Genomic DNA, 21,684 nt, shown 5'->3' on the forward strand with positions numbered 1-21,684 from the left:
TTCATTAAAAAAATTAGATCATCATGATTTTCATCAATAGCATGTAAGAAAACCTTAGTTATTATTTTTGAGAGTATTAATATAAGATTTTACAATAAGAATTTTGTTTCTACTGGTTTTCTTCTAGATTGAAAAGTAGCAGTTGCCCTGGAACATGGCAGAGGTTAGGTAACACAGACAGCCCCTCATCTAAGAAGCCCTACAGGTTCCAGTTTGCTTGGCTGTGGGGACCTAGTGAATTCAATAGGGCCTGGAATATACTATGTCACGAGGCAGCCTCTCTTACGGCGCATTTTAAAGTTTAACTTGCCCTCTGTATCTTAACAACCTGTCTTACAGCTTCCTGCACACTTCTGACAACTTGATTGAACACCCTTGGAGAAGTCCATGGCGTCGCCTATGACAGAGTCCGTGTAGGCAAAACCCCAGCCTATGCTGGAATTTAGCTTTTAAAAAGCAACCTAAATAGAACACAAGATTGTAAACTATAAGGAGATTCTAACACCAAAAGACAGTGTGACTTGAGCCAATGAAATGCCAAAATCCAGTTCTAGCTGACAACGTCAGCAGTGGGGGACAGACTTCCAATGCCATTTGAGGACAAAGCATGTGGATTCGTGACTGTAACAGCAGATACCCCACTACCAATGACCAAATCCCGTGCACATTCCTGTTCTCCAGTCACCTTTTCTCCATAAATGTTTGTTGTATAAAATTAAAACCTTCCCACATATTAACAAGTAAACCTTTATTCTCTGATTTAATTCTCTAAACTCGTACTGCCTTCATATTCAGTGTCACTGACTTGCACCCAACAGTTCTCAGCTTATGTTGTAGGTGCTATCTCATCTTAAACTGATCCTGTTCTCGAGTTTCCAGAGAGAGTACAGCCCTGTCACCTCTGGAGTTCAGCCTAGTGAAAGTGCTTTCAGACTTCTGACGTCCAGAACTGTAAGAGTATACATGTATTTTGTTTCATGTCACCAAGTTTGTGCTAATTTGTCATAGTGGCCATAGGAGACTAATGCATACCTATCAGGAACTGTTACTCCAGTGAAAACATGTGACTGTAGACACAGTGGAGAGCCTGACACACAGCTGTTAACCCTGTTCTGGGCAACTGAAGCTTTGGTTTTAAGGGATTTCTGAAACCAGTACAATGACTGTCACTTTTCCCCGTGTTCATCCAGGGAATAAATGCCTAGACACCCGGCAGCAAGAGGTCTTTCCTTCCCCAGAGACCCTCTCTTCTCCTATTACTTAAAGGGAAAATGTTACTGCTCATCACTGAAGTCACATATTCTTTTCCTTTCTGAACTTTAAGGCAAACAGAGTTCTGTCTCAGGGGACTTAGGTGCCACCCCAAGTTAATATTCCAGCCACATCTCAGGCCCTCTCCTAGGACTCATCCCTGAGAACTTCTGAACTTAAATTCTCCCCAGGTTCCAGCATCACTCACTTTCTCATTTCCCTCTTCTGCCTTTAGTTCAGATTCTTGTCAATTTAGATCTTTCCCTACACATGGTTTATAATGAGGTGGTACAGCCAAGTGACAAAAGTTCAGATGGTCTGGTTATAAATCTGGGTTTTTGCAGTCTACCAACTGTGTGACATTGAACAAGGTATTTAACCTCTCTGGGTCTCAGCGTCCTTAAAAAATAAAAAAGTAGGATTATAAATGACACCTATCAATATAGTTATTATGAAGATTAAATGAATCAGAATTTGCTAGTGACTTACAATAGTGCTTGGCATAGAGTAAACACTATTTGTTAATAATAAACACAAATCCCAAGCTTATCACTTACTCCACTTTCTGTCATAAGTTTTGATGTCCATCAAGGTTAGGCTCACAAATATCTTTTTCAAGGCTTGCATTTTCTGTGCGTATATGAGATATATATTTGGTGAAATCATCAAACTTCAAGGGAAATCAAAAGAAATACTTTTTAGTGATTGTCCCTGTGGCTAACTTGGGCATTTCACTAGTCAGTGCTTCTAGCCTAGGCTAGTCCAATGCCAAATTAGAAATTGACCTAGTATGTGTTTTGAACCCTTATCTTCAATGCGCTCTCCCCACAAAGCCCTATCCTTTTACTCATAAATGTTCATTTTTCCCTCCATCCTGTGAGACCTACTTCCAGGAAAGCCTCTGATATTAGTCATTAACAAAAAAATAAGAGCTTAAAGAAAAGATGCTATTTACCTAAGAAGAACCATTTTTTAGCAGAGGTTCTGTTTGGTTTTGGTTTTCTTGTCCCTCCCACACCCTCTTCGCTGCCTTCAAAAAATCCAGGATCTAGATCATGACTCTAACACTTAGCTGCTATTTGATGCTAGGATCCTCAGTTTCCCTATCCAGAAGGCACTCCTGAAGATGACACTCCTGTCCTGGGACTTCTGGGAGAGTCATTCCCAGCTCTATCTCAGGAAAAGAATGCACTATTGTTCAGGAGGCCATCACTGCATCACAGTGCCCTGGGGTCACAGCAGTGACTGCTTCAGGGAGGGTCTGGGAACACTCCTTACAGCCAGGGGCAGTTTCTAGATCTCTAAAATGAAAATATTTAGGGCCAGAAAGGCATGCACCCACATCTCTGAAATTCTCACATTTCCCACATGCCACTTTCTAGTGCCTGAGAAGCAGATGCAGAAAAGATACTCTGCTTATTAATAACTGGGGTTTTATCCTCACTTCCTATAGAAAATTATTTATCTGATGAGATGAATGGGCCCTTGGTGAGCCTTTGCCTAGGCCTGAAGCAGCGTTTGGAGGAATATGAAATGTGGACTGTCTGCATCATACTTACCTGGAGTGCTGGTTGAAGTCCAGATTCTTGGCTCTACCACAGATCTAGGAAGTTAGGATGATGAGGTGAGAATTAGCCATTTTTTATAATGAGTGATTAGTGAGCACTTCTGGCCTAATCTAAAAGCAACGTGAGTGGCCCCTTTGGCCCTCTTTCTTCTGAGACTATGTCCTTACTTTGGCATTAAAGCTTCCAAATGGAGTTGGGGAGGCACAAGGTTTCTGGAAAAGGGAGTGATCCAGTCACATAAACAATATTGAGTCTGAAAATATGAAATACTCTTCTCGTGGCAAAGAATGCAAGCATTTAAAAGAGAAAGACAAGTCAAATTGTAGGAAAAGCAATGACATCTATATGGAAAAAGATAGTTGAAGTAAAATGCAAACTGGAATACAGCAACAATTGATGGAAAAGACATAAGTTGGGGCCTTCTACCTACAAAGAAGAAAATATAATCCTATCCCACTATTTTCCCCAGGACTGAGCAACACTTAAATTGACAGAGGTGAGTTGTGCAAGGGAAAAGGAAAGGCAGAGGAGTCATGAGAATACAGTTTTGAGCATAAAGTCCTAAGATTAGAGTAAACATTAATAAAACAAGAACTTAATAATAATAGAAAATACTCGAGATTGTGTATTGGACGCTAAAGTCTACAAGTGCATTACTCCACTTAAGCATCATGAGCAGCCCATATGGTGGATATGGTGGATATCAGCCTTTCCCCTGATTTACAAATAAGGAAACAGACATAGGAAGGCTCTGTAAATTACTCGGGGTTGCAGAGCTAGTAAGCTAAAGAGCAAGGATTCCAAACCAAGTGGTCTATTTCCAGAGCCAATGCTTTTAGTCACTATGCTACCATTTTCCCTCATCCAAAAATCTTACAAAACTACATGAAGTTATAAAACAAAAGCAGCAAAATTAATAAAATGAATATGACACATGGGAAAGAAGAGATGGGGAATATGAGTGGAAGTGGGAGTTTATCGTTCTGCCTCATGTTAGAGTGGTAGAACTATTTTCTAAAATGGATATGTCACGATACAGCAGAATAAGCATAAAGTTTAGAAACATAGGGCTAAGAACAAAGTGGCTAAAGACTATCTTTGGAGAGGGGAACTGGAGTAGGAAGGGCTGAATTTCAGTATTATTCAAATTTATATTATACTTATTTTAATAAAAACAGAAGAACCTTTCTATTTGTTTAGAAATAGTTACAGCTGTGTAAGTGTATCAAAACATAAAAATCAAATTCATTTTTATATCTCTCACGTAGTTTTTAAAGTTTGTCTTGTCAGAATAATAATTTTCAGAATATAATTCTCTAAAATGTCAAAAAATATGAGTTTTTAAAATTTGTCATCCCTGGTAATATTATTGCCAGGCATGGTAGAGACAGGGGGCAAGACTATTAAAAACAGACAGATTTTGTCCCTCCTTCTGTGAGGCAGTTCTGACCACAAAGGGCAAGTGATTCTCTGCACCCATTGTGCAGGAACTTTGACCCTCCAGAACTGTACTAAGCAACTGAGAATAAAGGAATCAGGCAGCAGGGTGCCTAGAGGAGTCCATTAGTCTCTTTGTGATGGTTTTGTTGTTACAGGGCTAATCTCATACATATTGCACTAGGCGCAATGCTGTGCATTTTCAGTCCTATTATATTTTTACAGGTGCTTACTTCATAAAAGTAAGCATTTTTATGCTCCCTTTAAAATAGGGTTCTTCTATTTGCATTGCCTAGTAAAGGCAATCAGAGGACCACTGCCTAAGGAACTCACTCACGGAGCACACATATATAAGTATCCGCTCTCCATCTTCATTATGTATCTGTCTATTTACCTATCAAGCTACCTAGCTACCTTCCTACCTACCTACCTATCTGTATTAGTCAGCTTGGACTGTGTATTAGAGTTCTCTAGAGGGACAGAACTAATAGGATAGATATATAGCTATAGCTATAGATATATAGATATGAGTTTATTAAGGAGTATTAACTCACACAATCACAAGGTCCCACAATAGGCCATCTGTAAGCTGAGAAGCAAGAAAGCCAGTCCGAGTCCCAAAGCTGAAGAACTCGGAGTCTGATGTTTGAGGGCAGGAAGCATCCAGCATGGGAGAAAGCTGTAGGCTGGGAGGCTAAGTCAGTCTAGTCTTGCCACATTTTTCTGCCTGCTTTACATTCTGGCAGCACTGGCAGCTGATTAAATGGTGCCCACCCAGATTAAGGGTGGGTCTGCCTTTCCCAGCCCACTGACTCACATGTTAATCTCCTTTGGCAGCACTCTCACAGACACACCCAGGATCTTTGCATCCTTCAATCCAATCAAGTTGACACTCAGTATTAACCATCACAGGCTCCTGTAACAAAGTGACAGAGACTGGTAGCTGCAACAATAGACATTTATTTTCTACAGTTCTGGAAACTGGGAAGTCCAAGATGAAAGCAGATACTGTTTCTTGTGATGACCCTTTTCCTGGCTTAAAGACGGTCACCTTCTTGCTATGTCCTCACGTGGCAGTGAGAAGAAGCTCAGGTGTTCCCTGCTCTTCTTATATAGGCACGAATCCCTTCACGGGAGTTCCATCCTCATGACTGCATTTAAAACTAGACCCCTCCCAGAGGCTGGTAACAGCACATTGAGGGTTAGGGTTCCAAAATACGAATTTTTGGGGTAATGCAAAATTTCAGTCTGCACCTCTTCATCTATCTATCCATTCATCCATCCATTTATCCACAGAACAATAACAACAATGGCTTCTAAGTTACTTCCTTATATTATTTCATTTTATCCTTTTAGAAATTTTCTCAGATAAACAGTCCATAGCATAAGAACTGACTTCATTGAGACTCTTGAAGGTTGACTCTACTGTTTGTACAACTAATAAATGGTGGCGCAAGAAATTTACCCCACATCTTCTCTATCCTCCTCCCCTCCCTCTCTCCCTCTCTCCCATGTACTGACTCCATTCCAGCCACATTACCTCACTAGCTGCTCCCTGAAGACCCCAGGTGTCCTTCCCCTGAGCCTCTGCAGTGACTATTATTATCTGGGATGCTCTTTGCTCAGATATCTGGCTCAGTTGCCTCTGAGGTTCACATTTCACTTTCCCAGTGAGGCTTGTCTTGTCCACAGTTCAAATGGAAACCCCTGCTTCTCTCTATCCACAATCTCAATCCTCCATGTACTTCTTTATTCTCCATAGCATTTGTTACTGGCTAACCTACCAGATAATTTCCATGTTTGTTGCTTCTTTTCTCCGCTTCAACTAGAATGCAGAGTCCACAAAGTCAGGAATTTTTCCTTTCTTGTAATTGACACTACTACCTACAATAGTCCTCAGCACATCCCAGATGCTCGACAGATACGTTAAATTGATAGAGTGAATGAACTGCTTTCCAAATCGAATCTGGATTTTCCATCATCATCTCACACTATGAAAAGTAGAACTTACATTTTTGCCAAAATCACTCATGTTCGTTTACTCAAGCCAGATGATGAGGAGAGACCTGGGCTTGTTGCTGTCACCCAATTCACTTCCCTCTTCTCTGACCTCCTCACCATCCCTGCTGTCAGGTCCTTTGCACCAGGAGCTCATTGCTTCATCTTTTCTTGCCCACTGAAGTATCATTAAGCTTCCTTGCCTCTGCCCTGGCACCATTTACTTCTTCTTTCTTACACTGTCACAGGGAGGTTTCTAAAAGCTACATATAATCTTGTCATATCTTGCCTACAATCCCTTCATGACTTTTCATACTTTCAGAAACATGAACAGATGCCCTGTTGTGGTGTTTAAGTTTGTTTTCTTTCCACCCTTGTTGAACCCTGCAGGTGCACCTCCCACCTTTGGTTTCATCTTCAGACACACCTGACTACCCGTCTATTGTCCCACTGACTGGTCATCTCCATTCTTTCTCTAGCTTTTTAATCCTATGGCTTTGACCCTGAAGTAGCACTTCTCCACTTAACTGTCCCCTTCTCTTCCTTGAAGGTGCAGTTCATCCTTCATTACCCCAGAAGTAGTTGATGTTCTTCTTACCTGCTTCCATTATCTCAGCACCTAACTATCCAGTTAGTTGTTTGGTCTGGTCCTCTGTTCCCCCCAATTACATTGTAAAGTTTCTGGGACAAGAGATGTCTTTCAACTCTGTATCTTCAGAGCCTAGCACAGAGTTTATTATAAAGTCATCATTAGCAAATGTTGAATATGCTAGAAGCTGAAGGAAATGCTGGTACTTTTCTCCTTTCCCCATCTTGAGATGGTTCTCCTGGGTTGCAAAATAGCTTAGAAAAGATTGTATTTTCAGCAATTCAGTCTAATGGAGACCTAGCAGAATGCTAGGGTCAACCAGATCTGGGTGTAATTGTAACTCTTGTGATTTGATATCTTGGTGATTTAGACTAGAGCCAGAGCAGTTCTTAAAGAGAATCTTTTCTGATCGTTTTAAGCAGCATGATAAATTTTAAGTAAACACAAATCTTCAATAATTACAGAGTAGGCATGAGTGCTTCCTTTCTCGGTGCCTCTACGTGCAAGAAGCTGGATGCTAAGCCCAACCCCTCTGGGTGAAGTGGGAATCTGTAAGAATGACATGCCTAAGTCTAAGTTAAACAAAAAGACACAGACGAAAGACATTTAAACACTTTTTTTAAATGAAAATGAGAAAGTGTAGGTTCCTAACACACATCAGGAAATATATTGTTTCCAATGAGGTAGGAGTGCTTGGAGAGAAGAACAGATGGAAAAGGCAAGGATGGGCCACCTGGTCGCTCCCTGGTCTGAACCTCATGTCTTACTAGCTTGTCATCCCCGGTGCTCAAACCTCACACAGAGGCTTTAGGACTCAGCCTGTGAAGTCAGAAAGGGTGGCTGCTTCCACATCCACCCTATTCCCTGGCACACAGAAAGTTTTGGGTAAAGTCAGCCTCAACCCATCATTCCTCATACATGTCAATTCTTCCTCCACAATCGAGTCAAAGAGCAAAGACACATGAGCAGAGGCACATTAGCAAGAATAAGGTTTTAATACAATCGGGAAAGACAAGGGCCCATTGAGAAAAACGGGCAAGTGGAAAAGTAGCACCTGTAAATAGCAGGGGGTATTCTGCCAGTTCAAAGATTAGAGAACTGGCTGAGGACTTGGGGCAGCCAGGTTAACAGTCAAGCCAGGGGGAGTACAGCAGACACATGCTGGTTTCTTCTACCTTCCACAGGGGAGTGTCTCAAATACACTGTGGTTCTGACTGGGCTTATCAGCCTCCTCATGCCCTCCAATACACACACACACACACACACACACATACATACACACACCCATTGAGGTTTGGGGTCTCTGTCTTCTAAAAGGAGAGAGCAGCTTTAGTTTAATTTAAAGGGACTGAGCCCCTTCCTCCAGGGACAAAGTTTGTTCATGGAGATCACATGTGGAGAAGAACTTGCTTCTTATTTGTCCCCCATCACATCACCTGTGTGTACCAGGTGGGCCTCAGGTGCTCTTTGTGAATGGGGGAGTATAAGTGTGACTACTCACAGCATTTGTGGTGCTGTCCCCCACGACACCATCTGATCATTGTCCAGGTGGCCTTGGGTGCTTGGCTGCTGTGCCGGCACATGAAGGCCTCTCATTATAGCTATAGTGGAATTCACTATAGATGTACTACCTGTGTTTTGTCCAGGTGAGCCGACCATGGACTGATGGAAAAAGGAACCACAAGGACCTCCAACAATAAGAATGTGGTTGCCTCTTCCTGGTGCAACACCTGGGTTCTGGAGTGGTGCATGCCAGGTATTTGGCATGAAGGTGGAACAAGCAGGGATGGTGCTGATGTTTGTAGCCACAACCAATGTGGTGTGAGCAGGTGAGCCCCAGGCTACCTGACCAAATGGGGGATCAGACTGGTGCTGGCTGTTTCCCTCCATCCTGGTATAGTTTTCGGTGTTCTTGATGTGGAACTGCAGAGACGTGCTAACCCCAGTTTTCACCATGGCTAAGGTCTCCAGGTCTCATTATCCCCCATGGGCCTAGAGTAGAATTGTCGACTGATGCAGTTACTGTCTCCAGTGCCAGACATCCTGGTGGTATCTCTAAATGTAGATGACTTGGCTGTGCCAATGAGGAAAGCATTTGGGTTTTTAATCATATCTGGCTGCACATTGATAGGCAGGCCAAATGCAAAATATGGTAATGTCACAGTGGTGAGATCTGCTGCCTTTATGCTGCCACTGTGTGGCTGGGCTGCAAGAACACCTTAGGCCTATAACTGGTGCTGGGGTTGCTGGGTTTCCCAGAATAAAAGAACGCTCTGACTTATCCTGCCCATGAGAAGCCCCAAATATGGGCTGGGAAGTGGAGCATGGATTTACAGCATGGTGGGAAGTTGGGATCCGACCCATGACTGACTATGCAGGTAAACTGGTGAAGATGTGGGCTGAGACAATGTTGCCACTGGGTTCATGGTCCAGAACCATATGAAACACCAGACAAGATAGGATGCACTTCTTCCTTGAGACAGCAGCAGACTGAAAGACAACAGCTTTTCTTTGTTTTTTTGTTTTGTTTTTGTTGTTGTTTTTTTTTTTGAGACGGAGTCTCGCTCTGTCACCCAGGCTGGAGTGCAGTGGCCGGATCTCAGCTCACTGCAAGCTCCGCCTCCCGGGTTTACGCCATTCTCCTGCCTCAGCCTCCCGAGTAGCTGGGACTACAGGCGCCCGCCATCTCGCCCGGCTAATTTTTTGTATTTTTTAGTAGAGACGGGGTTTCACCGTGTTAGCCAGGATGGTCTCGATCTCCTGACCTCGTGATCCACCCGTCTCGGCCTCCCAAAGTGCTGGGATTACAGGCTTGAGCCACCGCGCCCGGCCGAAAACAGCTTTTCAATAAGGAGTCATATCCACAGTGCTGCTGCCAATGGTAGGAATGGATGATGATGATGCAGAGGTTCTACTCCCTAACTGGAAGTGTCTGGAGGAGCCATCACGGGAAGGCTCAGGAAAACAGGGGTACTGGGGAGACAGACTTTCCAATGCTGTCCATCAGGGGCCACCAGTGTGAGCTGAGTGGTGGCTTCCGGATTTATAATGTGATTAGAAGTTACAGTCGGTCCTATGACTGTGCAGGCAAACTGGTGGAGATGTGAACTGAGGCAATGTTTCTATTGAGTTGTTTGTTTGTAGAAGCAGAGAGCCCCAGATAAGACAGGATGCACTTCTTCCTTGAGATAGCAGCAGAGTGGAAGATGGCAGCTTTTGAAAAATGGGTGGTATCCATAGCCTCGCTGTCGATGGTAGCAAGGAAAGATGATGTTGCAGAGGTGCTGCTTCCTAAACTGGAGGTGTCTGGGAAGTCTCAGAAAACCACTGAGGAGAGAGGCTTTCCACTGCTGACCATCAGGGGCCCACAGTGTGAGCTGAGCAGTGGCTCCCTGATTTTACAGTGTGGTTAGAAATTACAATTGGTCCTACCACTGACTGTGCAGGCAAACTGGTGGAGACACGAACTGAGGCAGTGTTGCTACTGGGTTGTGTATTCCCAGAACCAGGGAGCCCCAGATGAGACAAGGATATGCTTCTTCCATGAGACAGAGGCAGACTGGAAGATGGCAGCTTTGGAATAAGGGTGGTATCCACAGCACTGCTGTCAATGATAGGAATGGATGATGATGTTGCAGGGGTGCTGCTTCCTAAAGTGGATGAGTCAAAATGGGATGACTTAGAATAACAGGGGTAGTGGGGAGACAGGCTTTCCACTGCTGCCCATTAGGGGCCCCCAGTGTGAGTGGAGCGGTGGCTCCCAGATTTACAGTGTGGTTAGAAGTTGTCATTGCTCTCATGACAGGCTGTGCAGGCAAACTGGTGGAGACTTGGGCTGAAGCAATGCCCAAGTCAGGGGTGGGAGGAGGAGCTAGGACCTGGGAAGTGTGGGTGGCCAGGCACAGGGAGTATGAAGTCTCTGCAGGTGTGGAGACAGCAGGTGCAGGCTGGGGGGTGCTGCAGTTTGCCTTGGCCAAATCAGGGGTCCCAAATTTGGGCTGAGGGGTGGGACTGGGGAATATAAATGTAGCTGGGTGGATGTAGGTTGAGTCTTACCAGGGGGCCCCTGCTGTACACGGCTATCAACTGGGGAAATTGGGAGAGCTCTCATCCCGGAGCTTGAGGAAGTTCTGAACATTACAGCCTTAGGTGGGAAAGTCGTGTCCCTATCGAGGACCTGAGGATCTGAAGGAGGCTGCAAGGTCTGGTGGGCAGATGTTTTTGCTGTGATGGTGGAAATGACTGCTGTGGAATTCATCTGCTTGCTGGTGATAACACAGATCCTGGTGGAAGGTCCTGGAAGAAGAGTAGGAGAGGAAAGAGAAGGAAGGGAATGCACACATGTGACTGAAGGGGACTCCCTTCTGAAGGGAAGCTGGAAGGAGAAAGATGTGGGGCTAGGTGTCGAGGGGTCAGAAGTGGGAGGTGCTGAAGCTACTCCAGAATGAGAAGAACCTCCTTCCTCATTAGGTGCAACCCCAAAAATGGGAACAAAGTCAGTGGGAAGAGACAATGGAGAGTTAGGGATTTTGGATATTCTTGGTGTGAAGGACAGGCAGGATGGGGGATCTGGTAGTCAGCTCAGCCAAGTCAAGAGTGGAAGGAGGAGCTGGGACCTGCCAAGTATAGGTGGCCAGGGACAGGGAGTCTGAAGTTCCCGCATGTGGGGAGATAGCAGGGGCAGGCTGGATGGTGCTGCAGTTTGTCTTGTTTTATCCTTCAAAATTTCTGTTTTATCCTCCAAGATTTTGCTGTTCTGTTTACACCCCATGCTGTTCTCCAAGTTGCCAGGTATCCCTCAATAGACAGGCAGGGAAGCTTAGCAGGTGGAGACAGCTCACCTCTATTCCACATCAATCACAGGCTGGGGCCAGGGGCAGCAGTGGTAGAATCCACATTTTCCTTTTGCAGGGCCTGTTGCTGGCAGTTCTGGGTGGAGAAGAGTTCCATGATGGAAGAGCTGAAGGCTTCTTGCCCTGCATCTTCTTCCCCTACATCAGCAAGCTTGGAGAGCCGCGTGGGTGGTCTTCATCCAGTACCTTTCTGGCCACCTTCACTGACAGCAGGGAGCAGCCCGGGGCTGGGGCTGGGGCCGGGAGCACTGCTGGGGCTGGGTCAGGCTTCCCAAGGGGAAGGCCACCTCCAGCAGGGCTGTGTGAGCTGAGGGCTTTGTGGCCCTTCCAGAAGGAGCTACTCACTTACTGGAGACAACTGGGCCTTCTCCCTCAAGTGGTTTTCCGACAAGTAGGGGTGGGCACTTCCCTGCAGAGGCCCTGGCCTGCACCCCAAAGATGTGAGGTCTCCCTGGGTCTCCAGGTCCCTAGTTGTGGATGACATCTCACTGCCGTGGCTACGGGGGCCCTTTTCTTGTCATCCTGCCCCTGGGTCTCTAAGTGATGCTCCTGCATCACTGTTCTGGGCTCCTCTTTGGCCCTTCCCTCGGTCTCCTTCGGGAGCCTGGCTGGGACCTGCTCAGGTGGTGAAGGCAGCCGGAGAGCGATCTTGCGGCCAGGAGGGTGCAGCAGCCTCCAGGAGTTCCTAGCAGGCGGCTCAGAGGTCACAGCCTGCAGGAACCCCAGAGGGTTGCCCTTGTCATCCGGGAGAGGACAAGGGGTGCCACACAAGCTGCCTGGAGAGGAGGGCCTAGGAGGTCACAGCGGGTTGCATAGGAATCAGAAAGGGCCTGGGTGTCCCAGGCAGGCGCAGAGGCCTTGAGGGTGAGGGGCAGGCGCTGGCCCGGGAGCCTGCAGCGAGACCAGGGAAGAAATATGTGAAGTAAATTGCCCATCTCGAGCGAGGGACAGAAGCAGAGGCGACGAACCTCCATCCAGCTACAGGAAAGATTGAGAAAACACCATGTCTCCACGATAAGGAGGCACACAGGCCAGAGCGTGAGCTGTGGAATCACACAGCCTGGGTTCACAGCCTGGCTGGGCCACTGCCACCTGAATGACCTGGAGAAGAGTCTCAGGCCCAAATGTTGTTTTAGCAACATCCAGTACAAAACGAAGGAGTGTTTTAGCAAATTTGTAAAAAGAAACGAGCACAACTTGCTCGAGATGGGCAATTTACATGTATTTTCTCTGGGTACTTTACATGGTGGCATATATGTAATAAGCACATACACTCCCAGGATGAAGCCTTTACCTCAACTCATAAGTTGACCCTGGCCCACACTGGGCTCCAGTCCTCTAAGAAAATGTAGGGCAGGGACCAGCAATTGTCACATGGGGCCATGCCACATGTCTCTTCTAATGGAGCCTTGCAGCCCAGATGATCTTTTTGGTCCTGTGTGAAGTATCTAAGTATATAAAGATTATGTTCTAGATCCATTATGGTCTATCCAGAAAGAAATTCACCAGTGGATTATTTCTTATGGATAAGAATCCATGCTCTCCAATGAGAACAGTTGGACACAGGGTGGGGAACATCACACACCGGGGCCTGTCGGGGGGTGGGGGGTGGGGGAGGGACAGCATTAGAAGAAATACCTAATGTAAAGGATGAGTTGATGGGTGCAGCAAACCAACATGGCACATGTATACCTATGTAACAAATCTGTACGTTGTGCACATGCACCCTAGAACTTAAACAATAATAAAATAAATAAAGAATCCATGTTTTCTGGTCTTCCTGCAATATGTCTAGAAAGCAACAATATCATTTACTTGCCAGTTAATATTGGAGTAATGTGTTGAATTAAAATATGATCAATACAATTTGGTCATTGTGAACATGCCAGCTGGACCTACTCTTCACCACACGTTATTGTCACCTAAGTATCACTCTAAACCTTCTTATGCCCAAGAGAGGAGACATGCTCTTCAGTGTCAGGACAAGAGAAATGTGTGTGACTGTCCTAGGAGCTAGAAGCTTCAGCATGACAAGAAAGATCTGAAAATCCTACAGGAATTTGTCTAGTTCAAATCTTATTTCTCAGGCTTATTTCAGTGATGTATTTTTCTCTCTTAGGGCTGATGTGGTGTATGAGATATAAGACGTGCAGAAGTTTCAGAACCAAGAACAGAGCTCTCTAAAAATTTTTCATATAATGCTATATTTTAAAACATCTATTTAAAATAACATTGGACATAATTAACATACTATAAAATTGGTTTTAGCCCTCTCCTCATAAGACTCCTTTTATAGCATGTCAGAGCAAATTTGGAGTTCTATTCCCAACAAGGCTGAGGTTGGTAGAACACAAAAAGTTTTGCTCAGACCCAAATTCTGTTTGAAAAGAGAAGAAATATTATAAGCCCTTTCTAACCAGGGCATAAATGGATTACAGTTATGGCATTTTACCATAATTCCTTGCTATCATTTGGAGAGTTCAATTAGGAATAATCTCTTGGTTCTGTTTTCTGGAACAAAACAAACTGGTACAAATTTTGGACAAAGATTTCCTAGAGGAACTATAAAGAAAGATAATCATATGTCAGACTTACTTACAAATAATAAACTACTATCATATTATTTTCATTTTTTCTTCAAAAAGGAAAAACATTATTAAACATATAATGCATATTTGGACTTCAGGACAATACAAGGAAATTTGGACAAGGATATTCCACAAAAAAATCACCTCTTTCTTTTTTGAGGAAAAAAAGGAACAATTTTCAATCATCAAAAACGAACCTGGGGTTGGCCGGTTTGGGATGGAATTGTGGTAGTGACAATAAACCATAGCTGGCAAACTGGTTGACACTCTTACTTGCCCTTTTCCTGTCTTGATCACCAACAATCCATTGTAAGTCATATAGAGTCAACATGGGGACATACTGGGTCCTCTGGACTTTCCTGACCTATGGAGTTCATTAAATAAACATTTTTCCTCTAAAATACCTTTTGTCTCCTTGCTGTCAGTCACTACACACTCCTCTCCTATGAACAAAAGTTCTCTGAACAAGGAATTTGGTGGAAAGAGACTTTATTCCAATGAATAGTTTGGAAACTATAGCCTCCTGTGTAAAACAAAGGAGTGTTCCAGACAACAAAGATAAGGACTAGGATGGATGGTTTTTAGGTTTGGTGTTGCTTCTATCTTTTTATGTTAGATTTCGGAGGCACATGAGCAGGTTTGTTACCTGGGTATATTGTGTGATGCTGAGGTTTGGGGTACAAATGATCTCATCACCCAGGTACCGAGCATAGTACCTAACAGTTTTTAAAGTCTTGCCTATCCTCCCTCTGTCACCCCTCCAGTAGTCCCCAGTGTCTATTTGTTGCCTTCTTTATGTCTATGAGTACCTGAGGTCTAGCTCCCACTTATAAGTGAGAACATGCAGTATTTAGTTTTTCTGTTCCTGCATTAATTTGCTTAGGATAATGGCCTCCAGCTGAATCCATGTTACTGCAAAGGACATGATTTCTATTTCTTTTTTATGGCTGTATATTGTTCCATAGTGTACATGTACCACATTTTCTTTATTCACTCCACCACTGATGGGCACCTAGGTTGATTCCATGACTTTGTTATGGTGAGTAGCACTGAGATAAACATGTGAGGGCATATGTCTTTTTGGTAGAATGATTTGTTTTCTTTTGGATATGTTCCCAGTAATGAGATTGCTGGGTTGAATGGTAGTTCTGTTTGATGTTCTCTGAGAAATCTCCAAACTGTTTCCTACAGTGGCTGAACAAAGTTACATTCCCACCAACACTGTATAAGTGTTCTATTTTCTCCCCAGCCTCACCAACATCTGTCATTTTTTTTTTACTGTTTAGTAATAGCCATTCTGACTGGTGTGAGATGCTATCTCATTACGTTTTTAATCTGCATTTCTCTGATGATTAATGATGATGAGCATTTTTTTCATGTATGTTGGTTCCTTGTATGTCTTCTTTTGATAAGTGTCTGTTCACGTCTTTTGCTAATTTTTATGGGGTTGTTTTTTACTTGTTCAATAATTTAAGTTCCTTATAAAATCTGGATATTAGACCTTCGTCAGATGCATAGTTTGTGAACATTTTCTTGTATTTTATAGGTTGCCTGTTAAGTCTGTTGAGCTGAGCAGAAGCTTTTTAGTTTAATTAGGTCCCACTTGTCAATTTTTGTTTTTGTTGCCATTGCTTTTGGGGACTTAGTCGTAAATTCTTTTCCAAGGCCCCTGTTTGGAATTGTGTTTCCTATGCTGTCTTCTAGGATTCGTATAGCTTGAGGTCTTATAGTTAAATCTTTAGTCCATCTGGAGTTAATTTTGTCCAGTTTTATTCTTCTGCATGTGGTGAGACAGCTATCACAGCACCATTTATTGAATAGGGAGTCCTTTCTCCATTGCTTATTTCTGATGGCTATAGGTGTGCAGCTTTATTTCTAGGTTCTTCGCTCTTTTCCGCTGGTCTATGTGTCTGGTTTTGTGCCACTACCATATTGTTTTGGTTACTGTAGCCTTATCATATAGTTTGAAGTTGGGGAATTTGATGCCTCTGGACTGTTCTGTTTTTTATTAGAATTGCTTTGGATATTCTGGCTCTTTTTTGGTTCCATATAAATTTTAGAATAGTTCATTTCAATTATGTATAATTAAGCTCTGATTTTAGTGAATTTTTTTCTTCTACTAGCTTTGGGATTCATTTGTTCTGCTTTCTAGTTGCTCTAGGTATGGTAGTAGATTATTAATTTGACATCTAAGTATTTAAGTTAGATCTATAAACTTTCCTCAACATTGTTTTTGCTATATCTGAGAGATTTTGGTATGTTGTACCTCTGTTTTCATTTCTTTCAAGTAATTTTTTTTATTTCTGCTTTGATTTTGTTGTTTACCCAAAAGTCATTCAGGAAAAAGTTGTTGAATGTCCGTGTAATTGTGTAGTTTTGAGAGATCTTCTTAGAATTGATTTTATTTTTATTCCACTTTGGTCCAAGAGTATGGTTGGTATGAACTCAGCTGTTTGAAATTTATTGAAACTTGCTTTATGACTAAGCGTGTGGTCAATCTTGGATTATGTTCTGCATGCAGATGAGAAGAATGTGTATTTTGTTGTTGATGACTATTCTGTAGAAGTCTATTAAGTCCAATTCATCAAGTGTCAAGCTTATGTCCAGAATTTCTTTGTTAGTTTTCTACTTTGATAACTGTCTAATGCTTTTAGTGGGGTATTGATGTCCCCCACTATTATTGTGTGGCTGTCTAAGGCTTTCAGTAGATCCAGAAGTACTTGTTTTATGAATCTTGGTGCTCTAATGTTGGGTACACATATATTTAAGATATTTAAGTCTTTTGTTGAGCTGAACGCTTTATCATTATGTAATGCTGTCTTTTTTTTTTTTTTTTTACTATTGTTGGTTTAAAGTCTCTTTTATCTGATATGAGAATAGCAACCCTTGCTATTTTTTGTTTTCTATTTGTGTGTCAAATCTTTCTTTAACTCTTTACTTTAAACCTATGGGTGTCATTATGTTTGAGATGGGTCTCTCAAAGGTAGCAGATGGATGGGTCTTATTTTCTTATCCAACTTGCCACTCTATGCGTTTTAACTGGGGCATTTAGCCCATTTATATTAAAGGTTAACATTGATATATGAGGTTTTCATCCTATTGTGAAGTTGTTAGCTGTTTGCTTCATAGTTTCTATGGGTTTTGTTTTGTTTTGTTTTGTTTTTTTGAGACGGAGTCTCGCTCTGTCACCCAGGCTGGAGTGCAGTGGCCAGATCTCAGCTCACTGCAAGCTCCGCCTCCCAGGTTCACGCCATTCTCCTGCCTCAGCCTCCCAAGTAGCTGGGACTACAGGCGCCCGCCACCTCGCCCAGCTAGTTTTTTGTATTTTTAGTAGAGACGGGGTTTCACCGTGTTAGCCAGGGTGGTCTCGATCTCCTGACCTCGTGATCCGACCATCTCGGCCTCCCAAAGTGCTGGGATTACAGGCTTGAGCCACCGCGCCCGGCCTCTATGGGGTTTTTGCTTTATAGGGTCTGTGGGCTATGTACTTAAGTATGTCTGCGTGGTAGCAGGTATTGTGTTTTCATTACCATGTTTAGAACTCCCTTAAGGATCTCTTGTAAGCCAGGTCTGATGGTAACAAATTCCCTTAGCACTTGCATTTCTGGAAAAGATTTTATTTCTCTTTTGTTTATGAAGGTTAGTTTGACAGGATATGAAATTCTTGACTAGAATTTCTTCTCTTTAAGAACAGTGAAAATAGGCCCCAAATCTCTCCTGGCTTGTAAGGTTTCTGCTGAGAAGTTTGCTGTTAAAATGATGGGGTTGCCTTTCTTCATGATCTGCCCTTTTTCTCAACCTGCCTTTAAGATTTTCCTTTAGCATTGACATTGGATAGTTTGGTGACAATATGCCTTGGTGATGTTCATTTGGTATAGTGACTTACAGGTGTTCTCTGGACTTTTTGTATGTGCATGTTGATCTCCCTAGAAGGATTAGGTAAGTCTTCTTGAATTATTCCCTCAAATATATTTCCCAAGTTATTTGCTTTTTCTCTTCTCTCGGGAATACCAATAATTCATAGCTCTGGTTCCTTTACATTATCCCATATTCGTTGAAGACTTTGTTCATCTTTTTACATTATTTTTTCTTTATTTTTGTCACACTAGGTTAGTTCAAAAACTGGTTATCAAGCTCTAAAATTTTTTCTTCTGCTTGATCCTGTCTATTGATAAAGTTTTCTATTGTACTTTGAAATTCCTTAAGTACAATTTTCAATTTCAGAAGCTCTGGCCTTTTCTTAAGATGTTTATCTCTTTCTTCATTTCCCGGATTGCTTTAGCAGTTTCTTTGTGTTGATTTCCAGCTTTGTCTTGGATCTCATTGAGCTTCCTTGCATTCCATGCTTTGAATTATTCACCTGTTAATTCTGAGTTTCCATTTTGGTTAAGAATCAAACCTAACTAAATCTCCATCCACTGATAGATAGCTAGCGTAATCCTTTGGTAGTGTCACTACATTCAGATTTTTCATGGTTCCAAAATCATTTGACTGGTTTCTTCTCATCTGGAGACACTGGCACTTCTAACTTTTGTAATTATTTCCATGCAGGTACTATTTCTTCTTTTTCTTCTTTCTTTCCCTATAATAATAGTATTATTGGTTTTTTTTTCTTTCTTTCTTTCTTTTTCCCTTTCTACCCTCACCCCTCTTCCTAGGGTCTAGGGGGTGTGACTGTAGAGAATGCTGAGTAGAATCTTTTTTTTTTTTTAAGACAGAGTCTCGCTGTGTCACCCAGCCAGGCTGGAGTGCAATGGCGTGATCTTGGCTCACTGCAACCTCCTCCTCCCAGGTTCAAGCCATTCTCCTGTCTCATCCTCCCGAGTAGCTGGGATTACAGGTGCCCGCTACCATGCCCGACTAATTTTTTCTATTTTTAGTAGAGATGGAGTTTCACTATGTTGGCCAGGCTGGTCTCGAACTCCTGACCTCATGATCCACCTACCTCAGACTCCCAAAGTGCTGGGATTACAGGCATGAGAGTATAATCTTCTGACTTTGCTTCTATAGCCCCATGTAATTCTTTTGGTGGGTTTTACATTAGGCTGCACGTTTCAACCTACAAGGAAGGCTTGAGTTTTAGAGCAGAAATTTTCTGTCTAGGTTCCCATTCAGGTCCATTTACACAAATGAAAGGTTAGAAATGCTTAATTCAGATTGGTCAACACAGCTGAGTTGCAATAGTTTGATGTAACTGAGCTCTAATTAGCCGATGCAGACAACCCCTGCCTGGATCATACAGCTGAGCCCTGATTGGCTTAGGCAGGCAAGCTCTAATTTGTTGGTTCAGTTGAGCTCTGAAAGTTCCAAAGTTAAAATGGTGTGGATTTTGAGGGAATTCAAAGTACCTATGTGACCTCTAGTCAGCCAATGGCTGCTTGGCTGTATTTTAGATTTAGGCCCAGGTAGCCGATCAGGGTCTAGGATTGAATCTTTCAGGTTCACTTTCTTCACACACTTCTGCCTTTGACTATACGCAAGGTTCAGCAAAAACAGACTGACTTCGTGCGGTTGCTTCTTAAGATATTCTTCTTGATTGTTTTATTAATTACCCCTCCAGTTCTCTTTTTGTTTTCCAGACATGTAACAAAACCTTTCTATGGTTGATGACTTCCACAATCTCTTGACTTTTATTGGTCTACTAATTTTGGTATCTCATATTTTCAGGAGGAACACAAGGCTAATATGTGTTCATGGTCTATCCTTTTTTACTACAAGGGCCTGCTGATTAACAGTAGAAAACCAACCTGTGTTAACAGATGTAGCATTTATGATTTCAACTTTTTTTGAGCAATCAATCACTAAGGATTTAGGATACAGTAATTTCTTCTTATTATTATTATTATTATACTTTAAGTTCTAAGATACATGTGCACAACGTGCGGCTTTGTTACATATGTATACGTGTGCCATGTTGGTGTGCTGCACCCATTACCTCATCATTTACACTAGGTGTATCTCCTAATGCTATCCCTCCCCACTCCCCCGACCCCACAACAGGCCCCGGTGTGTGATGTTCCCCTTCCTGTGTCCAAGTGTTCTCATTGTTCAATTCCCACCTATGAGTGAGAACATGTGGTGTTTTGTTTTCTGTCCTTGCGACAGTTTGCTCAGAATGATGGTTTCCAGTTGAATCCATGTCCCTACAAAAGACATAAACCCATCCTTTTTTATGGCTGCACAGTATTCCATGGTGTATATGTGACACATTTTCTTAATCCAGTCTATCATTGATGGACATTTGGGTTGGTTCCAAGACTTTGCAATCATGAATAGTGCAGCAATAAACATATGTGTGCATGTGTCTTTATAGCAGTATGATTTATAATCCTTTGGGTATATACCCAGTAACGGGATGGCTGGGTCAAATTGTATTTCTAGTTCTAGATCCTTGACGAATTGCCACACTGTCTTCCACAATGGTTGAAGTAGTTTACTACTTCATAGGGTAATACAGGGTAGGTAATACAGGGTAACCCCAAAGTATTTTTAAACTACTTCACAGTGTAAAAGTGTTCCTATTTCTCCACATCCTCTCCGGCACCTGTTTCCTGACTTTTTAATGATCACCATTCTAACTGGTGTGAGATGGTATCTCATTGTGGTTTTGATTTGCATTTCTCTGATGGCCAATGATGATGAGTGTTTTTTCATATGTCTGTTGGCTGCATAAATGTCTTCTTTTGAGAAGTGTCTGTTCACATCCTTCGTCCACTTTTTGATGGGGTTGTTTGATTTTTTCTTGTAAATTTGTTTAAGTTCTTTGTAGATTCTGGATATTAGCCCTTTGTCAGATGGGTAGATTGCAAAAATTTTCCCCCATTCTGTAAGTTGCCTGTTCACTCTGATGGTAGTTTCTTTTGCAGTGCAGAAGCTCTTTATTTTATTAGATTATGTTTGTCAATTTTGGCTTTTGTTGCCATTGCTTTTGGTGTTTTAGCCATGAAGTCCTTGCCCATGCTTATGTCTTGAATGGTATTGCCTAGGTTTTCTTCTAGGTTTTTTATGGTTTTAGGTCTGACATTTAAGTCTTTAATCCATCTTGAATTAATTTTTGTATAAGGTGTAAGGAAGGGATCCACTTTCAGTTTTCTACATATGGCTAGCCAGTTTTCCTGGCACCATTTATTAAATAGGGAATCCTTTCCCCATTTCTTATTTTTGTCAGGTTTGTAAAAAATCAGATGGTTGTAGATGTGTGGTATTATTTCTGAGGGATCTGTTCTATTCCATTGGTCTATATCTCTGTTTTGGTACTAGTACCCTACCGTTTTGGTTACAAGATACAGTAATTTCTAATAAGGAAATTATACCTATCCTAAGGAGTTGATTTGAAGGTGAAATGAGATAATTAACAAGAAAATGCTTTGTAAAATTTTAAGTTCCATAAAAATGCTTTG

The 21,684-nt window shown here is 42.5% G+C and overlaps 1 long non-coding RNA gene across 1 annotated transcript; it reads left to right on the forward strand.

Moving 5' to 3' along the window:
• The first annotated feature begins 2,786 nt into the window (after positions 1-2,786).
• Positions 2,787-11,845, forward strand: LOC117098430. The gene is made up of 3 exons (XR_004443402.1): positions 2,787-2,875; positions 8,490-8,599; positions 11,755-11,845. It is a non-coding gene; the product is annotated as an uncharacterized LOC117098430 (long non-coding RNA).
• The last annotated feature ends 9,839 nt before the right edge of the window (positions 11,846-21,684 follow it).

This window comes from Trachypithecus francoisi, unplaced genomic scaffold (assembly GCF_009764315.1).
Source record: "Trachypithecus francoisi isolate TF-2019V2 unplaced genomic scaffold, Tfra_2.0 Lachesis_group16, whole genome shotgun sequence".
Lineage (NCBI taxonomy): Eukaryota > Metazoa > Chordata > Mammalia > Primates > Cercopithecidae > Trachypithecus > Trachypithecus francoisi.